The sequence below is a fragment of the Protopterus annectens genome, chromosome 4.part1, assembly GCF_019279795.1.
Source record: "Protopterus annectens isolate FY-2018-M chromosome 4.part1, PAN1.0, whole genome shotgun sequence".
Classification (NCBI taxonomy): domain Eukaryota; kingdom Metazoa; phylum Chordata; order Ceratodontiformes; family Protopteridae; genus Protopterus; species Protopterus annectens.
This window is the reverse complement of record NC_056734.1, coordinates 3,389,852-3,406,245: the sequence shown is the minus strand read 5'-3', so window position 1 is coordinate 3,406,245 and position 16,394 is coordinate 3,389,852. Positions and strand designations below refer to the sequence as shown.

Genomic DNA, 16,394 nt, shown 5'->3' with positions numbered 1-16,394 from the left:
GTAAGTTTTTGTCAACAGGGAAGGATTTTGAAGAAGAGAATAGAAGGATCTTTGTTTTGTTGGCATTTAGTGAGAGGTGATTTTGGAACATCCAATTTTCGGTGGTGGAGAAAGCAGTTTGAGTTAGAAATTGGAGATCTTTTAGGTTATAGGCATGACAGATCAGAGTGGAATCATCAGCGTATTGCACAATTTTGGTGTTAGGTATGGCTTTGTGGAAGTTGTTAATAAAGATATTGAAAAGCAATGGGCCAAGGATTGAACCTTGGGGTACTTCAGTGGGGGGAGGAAAGTAGAGGTGGCCTGGCCCCATTTCACGGCTTGGCATCTATCAGCAAGGTAGCTGGAGAATCAGGTAAGAGTTTTGTTGGAGATGTTGAGGTTAGACAGATGTTTTAATAGTCGACTATGGGAGATGGTATCGAAGGCTTTAGATAAGTCTAGCAGAACAGAGGATACGATATTACCACAGTCACAAGTAGAATTGACAGACTAAGGAGAGAAGGGCGGAGTTGAATCTCTTCCATTTTGCAGAGAAACATTTTCTTGTGCTAGGTTCTCTTGGTTTCTCCTAAACTGTCCAGGATCTGTTTTTTGAGGGGTGGTCCCCTCCAGGGGGTCAAGGTACTGTCCAAGCTGTCAATCTGAGAGTATTCAGGCTGGGATTTATAATGGTACCTTTGCTCTCTGTTAACAGATCCACTCATGACAGCAACTATGGTTCCTTTATGCTTGGACTGAACATTAGATGATACCAGTGCTGCCTTTGCCAAACAGGGACTATTAGAATGACCCTTGCCCCTTGTTCCCTTATCTTCAGCAGTACCCTGGGAAGCAAGGGTATCAGGGTAAAGGCATAGAGGAATAGGCTTGTCCAATGGAAGAAGAAAGCATCTGTCTTCCAGGCTGACCTTGTTTTGGTCCTTGAGCAAAACTTTGTTCAAGTAAGGATTTTCTTTGGTGGCAAATAGGTCCATCGCTTGCATACCCCATTCTTTGGCTAGGCTGAGAAAAGCTTCTCAATGCAGTTGTCACTTGTGAGGGTCTGACAGGATCCTGGTTAGGTGATCCACTAGATGACTGGGGTTTCTCCTGGTAGGTACTGTGCTATAAGGTGCAGACCTAGGGAGTTTGCCATTTCCAGAGGTCCAAGCTTGGCAACAAAATTGGTAAGAGTAAGTACTCCCTGCTTGTTTATGTACCACATAACCATGGTATTGTCCATCTTCAATAAGAGTACTCTTGGTTTTCACTGGTCTTTGAAGGCAATCAGACCTTTTTGCACTGCCATTACTCTTTTAGGTTGATGTGTTCATTTTTGAATGGAGAGTCTCATCTGCCCTGAGTCTAAGTTGTGTTAGTGGGTCCACCAGGCTATTTATGAGGCAACCATGGTCATAGTTTGGCAATGAGACATGAACCTGAAAGCAAGGCCTATACTGAGGGAGCATGCTTGGGATCTACCAGGCAAACTCTTTCTTGAGACAAGGGAAAAGCTTTACCTGAAGTTGAGGGAATGAGATTGTTGACACCACACATTTCTGAGGTACCATTGCAGCTTCCTCACATGTAGTCTTGCTAGGGAGATTATGAGGAAACAAAAGCCAATGTAACCCAAGGCTCTGATAGTTCATGAGAAGGAGCTTTTGGAAGTACAGAGCTAGAAAGATAACATTGTCTGGAGGAAGGATTGATTTCAGAAGTGAGGAATACAGCAAAGCCCTAGAAACACAATCCTGTTTGTGGGGATGGTGTGGGACTTTTAGGTACTGATGGTTAGCCCCCACAGTGAAGTCAGGACGTCTTGGGTGTAAAGTAGATCCGCTTTGAGTTTCTCTAGATCTGTTGCCTGAATGAAGCAATTAGCTACACAGAGCTAAATCTGAATGCCCCCTGACCTGCAAAAGGCCATCACTAGGGCTAGCCATTTTGTGAAAAACATGGGTGCAGCAGACAAGCCAAAGGGCACAGCACAGAACTGACAGTGTTCATATCTGCTCTGACACATAATAACCTCCTGTTAGATTGTTCTATGGTGATATGGAGGTAAAGTTACCATGTAAGGGTTGGGTGAGATCATGGGCAGCAATTTTTGAAGGGTTAGCATTTTGAATTTGGGTACCAGCAAGAAACTCTTGAGCCTTGAAAGGTTTAGAACTGGACTCCAGGTACCCTCTATTCTGGGGACTAGTAAAAGTCATGAGAAATATCCTTTTCCTTGTAATGTGTTTGGTACTGGTTATACAGAACCTTGCATCCACAGAACCGTATCTGATTTAAGGCCTCTGTTTGTTGGAATATATGGGAAACCTGATTGAAATAGAGGCTGTTTGAAATGGAGTTTGCAACCCTGTGTGTGTGATTTTCAATACCCATCGATCCTTGACAATGAGAATCCAATTTGTTAAGGACAGCCGTCTTCCTAGTCTGACAGGAGGTAAGGAGGAAGGGGTGGGACTAGGGGGGAAAGGGAGAGATTCATGAATGCTTCCTGCTGGGTCCCTGTTGGGGGGATCCCACAGACGAATCTGTTTGCCAGTGTCTGGGATGCTAGTGCTGCCTTTGACTCCTTCCCTTTGAGGTCTTCTATGTCTAGGAAGATGGAAAAGGATAAGTTCTTGGTAGAGTAACTGAGGCTGAATTAAGGTGTTTGAACGTGAACAAGGTCCTTGACAACTTGCATGGACTTGGCCTCATCCTCCATCTTCTTAAGTATGGCTTCAGCCTTGGGGCAAAAAAGGAAATCTTTGTCAGAGGGAGCATCCAAGAGATTGGATTTCACATGTTTATAGAGGGACTGTTCCCTTAGCCAGGTATATCTTCTAATGATGGATCCTGTTGCTGCTGCCCTGCTGGAAGCTTCCAGGGCATCATAGCCACAGTGCAAGGAGAGCTTCGCTACTTGACTGCAAGAGCTGCACAAGTCTAGCAGTTCCTTGGAAAGAGCCTTGTGTTCAATCCTCACATGTTTTTGCTTCTTCTGATCTAAAATGGTTTCCGGATACTTCACATATGAAATGGGCAATTCAAAGCCCTCATGACCAGGGTAGCAGAGGTTATAATTTCTATCTGAACTTGTCCAAGGCTCTGCTTTCTTTGTCAGTTGTCGGGGGATTTTTAGGCGTAGCAGTTTTATCTCCCTTTGGACACTTAGTCACCACTTCAGGGTCTGCTACAAGGTTCCTGAAAAGGTGTTTGTGGGAATCCAACACTGTAAAATCTGTTAGGCTTCCAAGGGGAAGAGGGGAGGGGAACTGGCTGTAAGGAAGAATACAGCAAGACTTCATCACCTCTAAGACTGGAGGCATGGCAAGAAGTTTATGCTTAATGTTTGCGTCTTTCGGCTTTTCCCGGTTAGGGGTCGCCACAGCGGAACTCCGGTCCGCTAATGATTGGTAGTGGATTTTTACATACCAGGTTACCAGCCCTGACGCACAACCTTCAATGAAGGCACGCCCCATTCATGTATGCCTCCACACAGAAGACGCTCTAGCTGAGAATCGAACGGGACAACATCTTGCTATGAGGCGACAACGCTACCACAGCACCACCACCGCAGTCATAAGAAGTTTATGCTCAATGAGTTTCAGAAATTCTCTAACCCTCTTCTTGGACTGAGGACAGTCCTGTGGTTCACATTTAAAGTGTTCTTTTAGGGTATGAATGGTCTCCCCCAAAAGAAATGTCCTAAGGGGAAGAGGCTGAAGCAATGCTCTCATCAGAATCTGAATCCCCATAGGAAGCAAAAGATAAGGTGGATTCTTCATTATCATCCTCAGAGTCAAAAGAATCAAAAGACTCAGGATGAGGGGAGATATCCATTTTTCTTTTACCAGGGGCAGAACCTGAGAGAGAAAGGTGTCCGAATCAGACTACGGTGATCAAATCCTCAGATAACCTAACTAGGTTCTATTAATGGGCCTGAGTTGTGGAGTGGGAGCCTGCAGACCTTGGTTGGGACAAAGCTGGATGCAGCCCTTTCACATGAGGCCTTAAACTCAAACCGGAGGGTAACTTCCATGCTAGGGTCAGGAAGTGGGTGGACAGCCAAATCCAGAGGATGGTGAATCAAAGCAATCTCCTGACAAAAAAAACTCTGGATACCCCTTCATCAGTTTGACAGCAGTCAATGAAAGCCAGAACCTGCAAAGAGACTCCAGACTCAACCAACGAGCCAAATCTTTCTTGGCTTGTGTGGGGCAAATGAGACTCCAAGTGGTACTAGACAGAGGCCCGTGCCACATCCTCAGTCATCCTCATCCTCCATCGGAAGGGACTGCAAAGGCATCTCACCTTTGATAACAAGCTTAGGTGGACTGGCGGATGAACGTTGGCTGGTACCCTAAGTCTTGAGCACCTTTCCTTCTTACGCTTAGGGAGATCAACCTCAGCCTGCTTGGTGGATGACATAGTAGGCAAAGGCCCTGGCAATTCACTAAAATACTTAGCTAAAATCTCAGCCCTATGCTTTACAGTTAAATTAAAGTGAGCACAGAACCAACAGTTAGGTATGTTGTATTCTGGGCACAGATAAGTTAGTTACACGAGTGAAAGTCCCAGTGTGGTCTTTGACATTGGTCAAGAAGCACATGAAAAGCTCCCCAATAAGGTACTTAGCTTTAGATGTCTTTTTTCTCTCATCTGGATCTGACAGGCAAGAAAGTTCGCCGGCTTCAGGAGGAGGAGAAAATTCTCTGATAGTCAGGCCAGCAAAGGGGTTCCATGGCAGGAATTCCCATCAGTTATGACTGCAACAGTGAAAACAGGAAGATCATCAACTGAGTCAGATCTATGAGACATTAACAACAGTAAGACAGAATATGATAAACATAAGACAGAATATGATAAACATGATTACTTTTCAACTGGTTTTCAACTGGCTACATTTACCAGTCATATGCATCTTTATATCTAAAGTTAAGTTAATTTGAATTATTAAGTGACAAGAGTATAACTAAGGGCAAATTAACTAGTTCACAAAGAGGGTCTGCCAGAAAGGAATTCACTTTCTGTATATTTAAAGAAAGAAGGCCTTCTAGAATGTTTTGTAGAGCACTTCAGTAACTTATGGTGATTGTGTTTAGTGCTGGTCATTTTAATCCTTACGCTTCCTGCAGGTGTACTTGTATAACAATTTGTTTAGCTTACACTGTAATTCATTATTTAGGCAGAAACGCCTGTGATCCTAAACCAGTATTGTATTATTGTGACATCAAACCAAAGCCTATGCACAAGTGTGGGTGAGACTCAGGCTCTTGGGTGTATCAACAAAAGCAGACAGTAAATCTCAAACAAAATGAAGCTACATGTTTTATGTACAGTATAAATTATAGAGTTTGGACTGTAAATAGCAGACACTATCCCTTTCTTCACCTTCCTACTTCACATCTGTCTGCACAGTCACTATTTTTTTCTTCAACACCAACTGACTTGCAGCAGTTCAAGGCAGTATATGTACTACCCTGATCATCTTCATAGAGAGAGGGGGGGTCATGTACCCAGATTAACTGTATGAATGCAGTAAGGCAAGAATTTTTCCTCTTACAAATCTCTTAAAAAAAACAGTGCTTCTGTCTTCGCAGACTACTGTGAGTTAGGATGTTGCTTTCTCCCAGAATCTTTTGGAAAATTATTCCATCTGCCAGAGCCCTGGTTTCTATTAGCTGCTATGATGACATTTTAAAGCTGTGATATGGGGTGGGGGCTTTCTCCTGCAACATCTCATGTTTAATGTCTTCATGATAGGTACGCCCTCGTGCCTGCATATACAGACACACACAAATACTGTAACATGTCCTCAGTGCACCACATCCTTGTGATCCTCTGGTTTGCTGCAGCTGATGTAGACTGTTATACCTTTAATATGTACCACAGAATAGCCACTCAGAAGCAGTTAAATGCATTCTTGTCAATAGTGCTACAAGCATTTAAAGTAGAAAGGGATGATGTTGAAACAGGGGGAAAAGCTCAAGAAATAAGAAGAGACTGGGATTTTTGGAAGCAGGCATTTAAGGAGAATAACAATAATCATACAGAATATTATATCCATAAAGTAAGAACTAAGTCAACACAAGAACAGAGAAAGGAGATTCTGTCAACAGGGATGACTGCAAGTAGGGATACAGACAATAGGTAAGAGGGGGCTGGAATTTATTGGAGAAAACTGGCAAGAAAAACAAGGTATTGGGAGCAAATAACTAGAGAGGGAAAGATAACAGAATTGGAAGATGCCAAGAATTTATTTAGACTGCAGGTTAGAGAGAGTCTTTCTTATTAAGGATTGATATCAGAGTATAGGCAAAGAGAAAGAAAGAGGAGGGAGGGGGTTCTACGATATATAGCAGTGTGTGTGCGAAGCATAATATTTAACTTGTTAATACAATTTGATTACTTTTATATAAATGTAAATGTGCCTATGTCACAAGTGATAATTTAATAAAGGTGTTTAAAAATAAAATAGTGCTACAAGTAATGCTCTGTTTATGTATCTAGCACTTTTGAGTAATATGTTGTAGACATTTTTGCAGTGGAAGGATTTAAGTTAAGTTTAATAGATTTGCTTTTTGATGAAATAGAAATCCGAGATAAATCACCAGGCTATGCTATTATATGTATTTTGCACACATTTAATTTGTCAGTCTGCAGAATTTTTTTTTATCTTGACTCAAAGATATTAAATATTAGGTGTTCACAGGAAAAAACAGATTCTGTGCTTTTCTCGGTGTAAAAAAAAAAAAGTTTAATAATTGGCTTAGTTTTTGGTGTCATGCAAAGAGGGTCTGATATTGGTCAGTCTGAGAGGATATGATAAACAAAAGTACAGTTTTGTACCTACCATAAATGTAGATGTCCGATAGATATGCAACTGCAGTCATAACATATGGGTTGTCCTGCCTCAGGCAGCCCTCGGTCGGCCGAATTCCAAAGTCTGGGTCCGGCGTCGGCTGGTGTCGCCTCTTCTCCGACGTCACAACGGCTGGAGTATAAAGGCATCGGCCGACGCCATCTTCTTCAGTGTTTCTTGCCCCAGATGCCAGGTGCCCTCCTTGGAAAGCTAAGTTTGGTAAATGGATAAAATAATGCAAAACATGCACAACAGTAATAAACAGATACACCATAGGAGATACCCCCAGCTGAAGGGAAGAGGGGTAGGGACCCAAAAGGGAAGGATACAGAGGGGCAGGAGGGTGGGAAAATCCGACTGCAGTTGCATATCTATCGGACATCTACATTTATGGTAAGTACAAAACTGTACTATGTCCTTCAAGAATGCAACTGCAGTCATAACATATGGGTTGAGTACCATAGCCAAGCTGGGGGTGGATGGAACTAAGATAAGGATGGTGTAGCTAAAATCCCCTGCAGGACTGCCGAAGCAAAGCCTGCTCGGGATCTGGAATATAAGGGAAGGTTGTAGTGCTTGGTAAATGTATGCACGGAGCTCCATGTAGCAGCTTCTAAAATGTCCTTTGTTGCCACTCCTCTTAGAAAAGCTGTGGAAGTGGCTATAGCTCTGGTGGAATGTGGCCCGATATTGGCTGGCACACCTTTTCCATGGAAAGAGTAGCAAAATCTGATGCAATGTCCAATCCATTTTGAAATTGTTTGCTTGGAGATTGCTTTTCCTTGTACTCCAGCAGCATAGGCTACAAACAGCTGATCAGACCTTCTGGTGGCCTTAGTTCTGTCCAAGTAGTAGCGTAATTGTCTGTGTATGTCCAAAGTATGCAGAAGTTTTTCCCCCTTATTTTGAGGATTGGGAAAGAATGCAGGTAGATGAATAGCTTGATTTAGAGACACCCTGGAAATTACTTTTGGCATGAATGTAGGGTTGGTTCTTAGAGAGACTCTGTCTTGATGAAAAATGAGGAAGGGGGGCAGTGCCATGAGTGCCTGTATCTCCGAAACTCTTCTTGCAGAGGTGACTGCCAATAAGAAGGCAGTCTTCCATGACAGAAATTGCATTTCTGAGGTTGCTGCTGGCTCAAATGGAGGGAGAGTTAGTTTTTCCAACACGTAGTTGAGGTCCCATGCAGGTACTGGCTGGTTTCTGGGAGGTTTAATATTCTTTATCCCTCTTAGAAACTGTCTTAGCAGAGGATGTGAAAAAACTGGAGGGTCACAGTTGCATTTTGCTGAGATTGCTGAGGCATGAATCTTCATTGAGGAGTATGAGAGTCCAGTATGAAATAGTTCTGCCAAGTATTCTAATATTTGAGGTATACACAGTAATGCTGTGTCCTGACCCCTGTTGGCATTCCAGATACTGAATCTCTTCCACTTGGCTGAATAGGTTTTTCTGGTGGAAGGTCTGCGTGCTTCCATCAAGATCTCTTGAACAGATTTGGAAAGAGAGTTTGGTGTTGAAGTCATGGTAGCCTCCAGGCTGTCAAATGCAATGCTTTCAGGTCTTAATGTACAGTCCTGTAATTGTGTTGAGTTAGGAGCAGGGGCCATAGGGTCAGAGGCCATGGCTTGGTCCGAGTTATGGTCAATAGCAATGGGTACCAGTGTTGCCTCGGCCAGTCTGGAGCTATCAAGATGCCTGTTGGTTGTTCTGCTTTGATCTTCAGTATCACCTTGGTCAGCAGAGGCAGGGGAGGGAATGCATACATTTTTAGAGAATTCCAGCTGAAGGAGAGAGCATCCGTTTTCCAAGCTAGAGGGTGGTGCGTCCTTGTGCAGAACTTTTCCAGGTGGTGATTTAAGTGGGTAGCAAAAAGATCTACGGCCGGTCTTCCCCATGTCCTTGCCAGTAGAGAGAAAATGTGAGGGTGCAGCATCCATTCGTGTGGATCCATGAAATTTCTGCTCAGATTGTCCGCCAGTACATTGTCCTTGCCTGGTACAAACTGGGATTGTAAATGTATCCTCAAGCTCAGGGATTTTTCCCAGATAAGCACTGTTAGTCTGCAGAGGGGGTAAGAATGAGTGCCTCCCTGCTTGTTTATGTACCACATGACAGTAGTGTTGTCTGTCCTTACTAGCAGATGTCCCTGTCTTAGTGTTTTTTCGAAAGTCTCGATGGCATGTATCACTGCCAACATCTCCTTTTGGTTTATGTGCAGATGTGTTTCCTTTGGCGTCCAAAGACCTTGAATGCATCTGCCCTCCATGTGCGCCCCCCCATCCATGGTCTGAGGCGTCTGTTGTTATCATTTGGTCTGCTTGAGGTCTGTTGAAAGGCATGCCTTCGTTTAGTTGACTGGCTTGAGCCCACCATAGAAATTCCTTTTGCAGACATGGAATAAGTGGGATTATGTCCTCTAAGCTGTTGCTGTGTTGAGACCATAAGTTTTTTAGATACCACTGCAGCTTTCTCGTATGAAGTCTTGCCAAAGGTATCAGAAGGATGCAAGATGCCATGAAGCCCAGGGCCTGCATGATTTTCCTTGCAGTCAGCTGGGAAAGCTTTGCTAGGCCTTTGAAGTACTCTGGTAAATGCTGTTGTTTTTCCTCTGTGAGGTAGGTCATTTGTTTTTCCGTGTCCAGTTTGGCTCCTAGGAATATAATTTGTTGGGAAGGTAGTAAGTTTGACTTCTGAATGTTGACTGTGTATCCCAAGGCCTGCAACAGATGCATGACATAGTCCAAATTCCCTTTTAAGGTTTGTTTGTTGTCTGCTTGTATGAGACAGTCGTCCAAGTAGGGGTATATTTGAATCCCCTGCAGTCTGCAGTGTGCCACTACTGATGCCAGGCATTTCGTGAACACTCTGGGCACAGTAGATAAGCCAAACGGCAATGCTGAGAATTGATAATGCTCTGTCCCTGCAAGAAATCTGAGGTATCTTCTGCAGCTTTGTCCGATTGGGACATGCAGGTATGCCTCCTTGAGGTCCAGAGTGACCAGCCAAGACCCCTTGCCCAACATGGGAAGAAGTTGCTGCCATGTCAGCATTTTGAACTTTGGCACAATGAGAAAAGTGTTTAGAGTTGACAAGTCCAGTATGGGTCTCCACTTGTTTTCTTTTCTTGGAACAAGGAACAATCTTGAATAAAATCCCTGGCCTTGTTCCTGAGGAGGAACCCTTTCTATTGCTTTTATACTTAATAGCTTGGAAACTTGAGTGAGTGCCTCTGCCCTTTGATGATGTGGCAGGTTTGGAATGCCTTGTTTTATTGGTTGTGTGGCAGTGGAATCTGTAACCCTTGTCTATCAAATCCAGAATCCAATTGTCCTTGGTTAAGATATGCCAGTTTTGTGAGAATAAGCCTAATTTTCCACCCAAAGGTGCTTCTCTTTGAACCTTTGTAGGCGGTACGAAAGTCAAGTCATTGTGATTGTCCTTGTGGTGCAGCTGAATTGTCTGCGCCACTTCTTTGATTTTGAGGTTGCCATTGGCGTCCCCTGTAAGATCCTCGGTACTGCCCTCTACATCGGCCACGTCTGCTTTTTCCCCTTTGAAACTTGTCAGAGCCGGGGAAGGACCAATTCTTGGAGGGCCAGTTTCTGCTGAATCTGGGTGGCTGAACCTGAAGGAAATCCTTGACTGTCTGTACTGACTTTGCTTTTTCCTCTATGGATTTCAATACATCTTGTGCAGTAGCACCAAAAAGCTTTTGTTTTTCCAATGGTGCATCCAGTAACTTTACTTTAACATGGTCAGGCAAAGACTGATCCTTCAACCAAGCATGTCTACGTATTACAGCCCCAGTCACAGCTGCCCTACATGAAGCTTCCAGTGCATCATAACCACACTGCAGAAAATGGTTATTAACCTGCTGAGTGTTATGAATATGATCCTGCAGTGCCTTTTTATCAATAGGCTCAGGAGAGGCTAACTTTTTCTGCAAATCATCTAGGAGAAAATCTTGGTACTGAAACATGTGAAAAAGGCAGTTAAGAGACCTCATGGCTAAAGTAGTAGAGGTATATACTTTTTTACCCCATCTCTCCAGGGACCTTGCTTCCCTGTCAGCTGGCAGTGGGTTTTTGGCAGAGGAGGAAGTCACTCCCTTGGGGCCCTGTGAAATAGTTTCTAGGTCCACAGAGTGAGCCTTAAAAAGGTGCTTGTGAGTGTCAGGGACCCTGTAATATCTGTCCGGCTTGACAGGAGCAGGAAGAAGAGAATCAGGGTTGGCACTGGAGTCAGAGTAAACATCATCCAAAACATCCATAACTGGAGGGATAGCAAAGGGTCTGTGCTGGGGAAGCTTGAGGAAAGTACGAAGCCTTTTCCTGGAGTCAGAAAATTCCTGACCCTGCCATTGAAAATGTTCCCTCATGGAATGCAGGACTTCACCAAAAGAGAAATCCTCTGGAGGGAAGGCAGAGGGAATTGATTCCTCAGCATCAGAGTCCTCGTAGGCCTGGAAGGGTTCTTCTTGGGCATCAGAATGCTCTGAATCCCCAGAGGCTTCATCCGAGGAGAGGTCGTCCGCCTGCTCAGCTCTAGGCCTTTTTTCTGCAGGTGGCTGAGAACCCCTGTCCAGATGAGGCTGAGACCCCCTGATAAGGGAAATAAGATCTGCAGCCAGAGACATGATCTGCTTATCAGATGAAGGGGCCTGGGCAGGTTTAGGATGGGCCTTGGCCTGACTGGCGGCCTTAGCACGTGCAAAGGCTTTGATGGACATGGAAACAGGAGGCCTAGCAGCCCCACGTGCAGGCGTTACCTTGTCCACAGGAATGGTGTCGGGTAGATCCAGAACCTCGGTTTCCGGGGGAAAATCCACAACCGGCACCGGAGAGATCTCCGAGACCGAAGGTCGTGTTAACGCTGTGTCGCCGGCCTGGAGCGGTTGATCTACCACTTCCGAGGGGACCAGAGCGCTAGCCGAGGATTTGGGAGTAGCATCGGTAGTGGACGCGGGCCGTGGATGCCGGTCCCGGTCCTTGCGTTTTTTAGCAGATTGGGTTGTCGGTAGATCCGACGGCATGATATATGCAAAGGATTCACCGAAAAAGTCCTCGGCGAATTCTGCCCGGCGCCTGAGACTGCGCTTATTAAAGCAAGCATAGGCAGCACAGGCCGAGACGCCGTGGTCTGGGCCCAGGCAAGGAAGGCAGAGAGAATGGAAGTCCTTATGAGGTATTTGTTTACCACAAGACAATTATTAACTTTCTCAATTTGTTCTGACATCGGCTGAGGCAAGAATAAATGTTCCCCGATGGGGTACTTAGCTTTTAGACGACTTCAGAGCTGCAAATACAGGAGCTGACCGACCGGCACTTGCGAACTGCTTCTGCTTCGGGCACCGCGCGGCAAGAAAGACTGAAGAACATGGCGTCGGCCGATGCCTTTATACTCCAGCCGTTGTGACATCGGAGAGGAGGCGACACCAGCCGACGCCGGACCCAGACTTTGGAATTTGGCCGACCGAGGGCTGCCTGAGGCAGGACAACCCATATGTTATGACTGCAGTTGCATTCTTGAAGGACATCCATGCTGCTTTGCCAGGGGTGGCCTGCATCTGACCCCCTATGATTTTGACTATTGGCAAATGCATTGCCTACCCCCATAGCACCTTTTTTAGACAATGTCACCCTGTTAAACTAACCAACATAACGAAACAAGCAAAGGAAAACATGTAGGCATTACTGATCAAAGCTAAGGGCCTAAACAAGAAACTGTATTCCCTGGAAGCCCTTCTTGCCCTGGATGACACTGACATCTGTGTAGCGACAGAGACGTTGTTTAAAATAGCAGAGAGCACTCCAGCTGCGCAGAGCAATTACACCTTTCACATGTTTAGACCAGCTACTGCACAGGAAGGGGAAAAAGTCTGGTGTCTCAATTTACATCCAGTAGAAACTCGCATCAAGGCTAGTAAACCAGGATGATGCACTGCAACTTTTTAATTTCCAAATAACCATCAGAAAAGTCCCACACCATATATTAGCTAGCCACAGAACTCCCTCTAAGAAAATGACAGCACTATCTACAGAAACTAAGAATCACTCCGTATTACCATTTTCCTATGGTGATCTAAACAATCCAGCTGTACATTGGGAAAACCACACCACCACTACTAGTGCACAAGCACAGGGATTCCTGGAATATATCACTACAAATGCCCTGGAATAATTAAATACCCACTAGGAGGGGTAACATCTTGGACCTTGTCCTTAACAATATGGGAGCATCTTGTACTGTTAATTTGTATATCTTCAGCACTTAGGTAGAATCGTAAAGCAGTCTCCTTTGAAATAAAATTGAGACGATACATCCATTCCACTTCCAAGGTACCTTTAGATATTTTAAAACAAACTACTTACTCCTAAGTGACTCACTGGCAAGTTTAAAATCCCCACCAATCCCAGTTAACTCCAGTGAATACAAAGAAATGTACACCACCACACTACAACAGCATGTAAACTGATGCACAGCTGCAGTTGTACTCTATAGGAACAAGTGCATGGTAAACCCCAGAAAACAACCCCACACGGTGGAACCACAACATCAACAAGCTTTATGATAAAAGAAAAAGAATTCTGACTAAAGTATGAGCAGCAATTCCCACAATGTAACTGTCCTTGTCACCGAAATAAGCAAATACAGGAGCTTAATAAAAGCCATGCCAAGTTTGTTGCTAAAATATCTACTCAAGCCAAAGATAATCACAAGGCATTTTTTTTTAGTCAAGTTTGTCTACAGAGTCTGAAGATATAGCGAATCTGCTGCCTGATAAATTCAGCTCTACCTTTAGGTACAGACGCTGGAGTGAGAGGAGTAAAGACATACCTAAAAAAAGGCTTGCCTCCACCTATCCCACAAGACCAAGTCCTAAAAGAACTATTAAAAGCTAAAAATACTACACGTATCCCTGGATGTAATTTAAATAACATGAAGCACAGTTTAGCCAAACCCTTACCAACATTATTTAGTCTCAGCCTCCATGCAGGTTTTGTACCAAGTGAATGGAGAACAGCTACACTCATTCCCCTACAAAAGGGAGGCCCTTCCAAAGACCCAGTCAATTACAGACCCCCCCCCCCCCACAAGTCTGACCACCTCATATGTAATGCAATGGAAAGCCTTATCATGAACTAATGAACCGGGTCAGAGGGAACCTTCAAACAATGGACCTGTCTCAGTTCAGGGCAGGTCATGGTTACTCAATGTTCACAGATTCATAGGTTGGTACTAGGTTATCGGCCCTAGGGCCTATACACGCCTAGCCATAATTCCCTGGCTATTTCTTCCCACAATATTTACTTCCCTGGACCTCTGCTAGCAGGGAGACTGACGTAATCCCTGGGGTGAATTGCCTATCTCCCATCCAATTGACAAGGTTCCTTTTGAAGAGGGCCAAAGAGGTGTTCTGCTTGACATGTATGGGCAGTCTATTTCAAAGTCTGGGGAGTCTCTGGGTCAGGAACCTAGCCAGTCAGCATGTTTTGTTCATTGTGATGACAAGGTTTAGATCCCTGGAGCGTGTGGCTCTGAGGGACTGGGATTTCTTTAAGTGTAGCACGTAACAGCTCTGGGTTTGACATGGTCTTAAGGTATTTCTACGGCCTTTTCAGTTGTTGCAGATGTCTTGAGAGGTACATACCAAATGGGTCGTTGTATTCTATAATGGGTCTAATGAGGGATGAGTTCAGTGGGACAATGACCTCCTTTTTTTCTGAATGAAAAGCCCTTAGTGATGAGGTGTGCCACATAGGATTTCCTGACTGTTGTGGCGATGTGGTTATCAAAGATGTCCCTAAGTCTCTTATCACACTTTCAGTGTTTAGTGTACTGCCACCTATGTGATAATTCATGGGTACATGTTTTTTCACAAAGGGGATAACTATACATTTCTTGGCATTGAGCTTGAGCTCATGGCTCTGGCACCAAGCATCTGTTTCTGTAAGGCCTTTTTGTAGAATATTCACATCATTTGGGGATTCAATAATGGCTCCCAGTTTGCAGTCATCTGCGAACTTTGTTAGCCAGAGTCCCTTAATGTTGGCCTGTACGTCAGAGAAGTAGATGCCAAACAAGAACGGTCCTAGGACTGAACCCCAAGGTACGCCACTTGTCTTGAGCTGGATTTGGAGTTGACTACTTTTACAGTCTGGGTTCCGTCAGTAAGCCAGTTGGCAACCTATCGAGTGATGTAGGGATTAATGCCCAGCTTAGTAAGTTTATCTATGATTCCACAGTGGGAGATGGTGTCGAAGGCCTTGGTGAGGTCCAGATGGGCTGTGTGGAGTGCCTTATGCTCGTCCACAGCTCTAGAGACTGATTCGAAGAAGTCAATTAGGTTCAGGAGACAAGATCGGTCCTTCATGAACCTAAACTGAGTGGGGTCCAATGTTTGAAGGTTGCCAATGTCTTTGTTTATAAAGTTCCATGATAACACGTTCCATGGCCTTGCAGATCAGGCTCGTCAGACTGATGGGACGTTAGTTCCCAGGATCCAAGGTGTATCCCCCTTGTGGAGTGGGATAACTGTAGTTGTGTGCCACTCAGTGGGCACGAAGCCTGAGGTGAGGCTATGATTAAACATGACACTTAGGTGAGGTGTCAGTTCATTTTGTAGTTCATGTAGTACACAGCCCGGGATGTTGTCTGGTCCCATGGATGCTGTATTCTTAGCTTTGGAGACTGTGTTTTTTATCTGTATGGCCATTATTACCAGAATTTGGCAATTTTTCGGTATTAAGATGGGCCCTTTAGCGGGTGGGAGGGGGTGAAGTTAGCATTGAATCAATCTGCCACAACATTGGCAATATCCTTGGGATTAGTACATTTAATGCCATTCTGTTGTAGCTCAGAGCAGATCTGAGCATTGCCATTTAGATTCTTGACATAGCTATAGAATGCCTTGTGGTCATCTTTGGAATCTTTGGCAATTTTATTTTCGTAACTAGCTTTGGAGGATTTTATGAGGGATCTCAGCTTCTTACTGAGGCTGGTAAGGGTGTTTTTTTTGCATCCTGGGATTTTCCTCTTTTCTGCAACAGTTTCTTCCTTTTGTTGTACAATTTGTTTATGGCAGGGGACTACCAGATTGGCTTCCTTTTTTTTGGAGGAGAGCGTCTTGGTTCTATTTGAGATGGCACGATTCATGCATGAGTGGATGTGCTCGTACAGTGCCTTAGTGTAGATGTCAGCAGTTGAACTTTCAGTTCCTGTCTGCATGGGTGTCATGAAGTTGGTCACTTCTGATTTGAGTACCATGAAGTTGGCTTTGGAGAAGTTTTTTACGGAGGTTTCCTTACTGGGGGGTGGGGGAGGGATGTGGATGTCAAGGGTGATTAGCTTATGGTCAGACCTGACCAACGAGGGGGTGACCATAAGTGTACAGCAGCGGATTCCCATGCTGGCAATGACCAGGACTAGGACTATGGATTAGTTGATTCAGGGCACTGAAATTTATGAATTCCAAGAACCGTTGGGCAAAGGTGTTGGTACACGAGTAGTTTCCCAGTTAATGGCAGGGTAGTTGAAATCATCC

The 16,394-nt window shown here is 44.5% G+C and overlaps 1 protein-coding gene across 1 annotated transcript in view; it reads right to left on the bottom strand.

The window, feature by feature from the left end:
* Positions 1 to 16,394, bottom strand: part of NMD3 (NMD3 ribosome export adaptor) — a 761,058-nt gene that overhangs the window by 287,386 nt on the left and 457,278 nt on the right. The gene's annotated exons all lie outside the window — the stretch shown is intronic.